This window comes from Bison bison, unplaced genomic scaffold, assembly GCF_000754665.1.
Source record: "Bison bison bison isolate TAMUID 2011002044 unplaced genomic scaffold, Bison_UMD1.0 scf7180017864295, whole genome shotgun sequence".
Classification (NCBI taxonomy): Eukaryota; Metazoa; Chordata; class Mammalia; order Artiodactyla; family Bovidae; genus Bison; species Bison bison.
In genome coordinates this window covers 878,876-880,102 of record NW_011494867.1, presented here as the reverse complement: position 1 = coordinate 880,102, position 1,227 = coordinate 878,876, and positions in this window count along the sequence as shown.

The following is a 1,227-nucleotide window of genomic DNA, read 5'->3' as shown; positions in this document are numbered from 1 at the left end:
ATTAAAAAAAGGAACAAGTTAACAACAGCACCAGAAAAGTTACTTCAGTCAAAAGACGCTTTGAATAGAATATTTCTCTGTACAAAAAGAAAAAAAAGAAACAAACGTAAAGAAGTTCCCCAAACCAAAGTTTGTGACATGGGATGGTTGGCTCGGATCCTGAAGGGGCGGGCCTACTTGGCGGTCACTAGAGGGATGAGGCGGTCAAGGGGGTGGAGGAGCTATGTACAGCCCTGGGGGTAGCCTGGAGGGGGGGCCCCCCGCAGTCTAGGTGAGGGGTGCCTGTGCCATGCCCACCCCCTCCCCCCAGGTCCCTGAGGCCACACCCCTCCTCAGGGCAAGCTCTTCCTCATGGGGACCCGGGTACCCCGCCCCCCCCACTGCCCCTTACCCTGCTCACATCAGAAAACCTGCGTCTTAAACCAGCCGACCTGGGCAAACCCTGGCGGGGCGGGGGGCAGTGTACACTCTGCCCCCAAGCCTCCGAGTGCAGGCCATCTGCTCCCCCGGCCCTCCTCCAGGTGTGGTGAGCTCAGCTCAGTGAGGCTCCTTTCTCTGACCTAGCGACTTACAGGTACCGTCCTTCACCCACCTCTGGGGAGCCCCTCAGAGGAATCCCTGGTTCCCCACACCCTCCTGGCGGCTGTGCCTAGACCCGTTTCCAGCACAAGAACTACCAGGAGCCCTGGGTCCATCCAGACCAGGAAGAGCCAGCTCTCCTGACCCCAGGAGCCCCTGCCCCGTGACCCTGCCAGCATGGCTGCTCTCAGCGGGCCTGCGGGTCACAGGAAGCCCTCCGCTTGCCCTTGGCACACGTGCTTTTACCTGCTTAGAGTTGGCGCAACGTGCTGTGCGGGTGGAGGGGTGCACTCCCTCCACCTCAGTCCTGCCACCCGGGACCACCCTGGGATGGCATCGCCTCTGACAACAGTCAGGGCCAATCTCCCCCAGCAGCCCTCCCCCACTTGGCCTGCAGCAAACGGGTGGGAGACCCAGCCCCCGGCCCCTTCCCAGCGCATTGTGGTTTTGCTCTGGATGCTGCAGACAACACTGACCCCACCCCCTGGCCCCCAGGAGCCGTGCAGGCCCTCCTCCTCCTCCCACGGGCCATCAGGCCACCGAGGGGCCCTCTGTCCCTCAGGCACTCTTGGACACACCCTGTACCGTCTACCCTGTTCCCACACGCAGTCCTTGTCCGGTCAGCTCACTTTATTATATATTCATAAA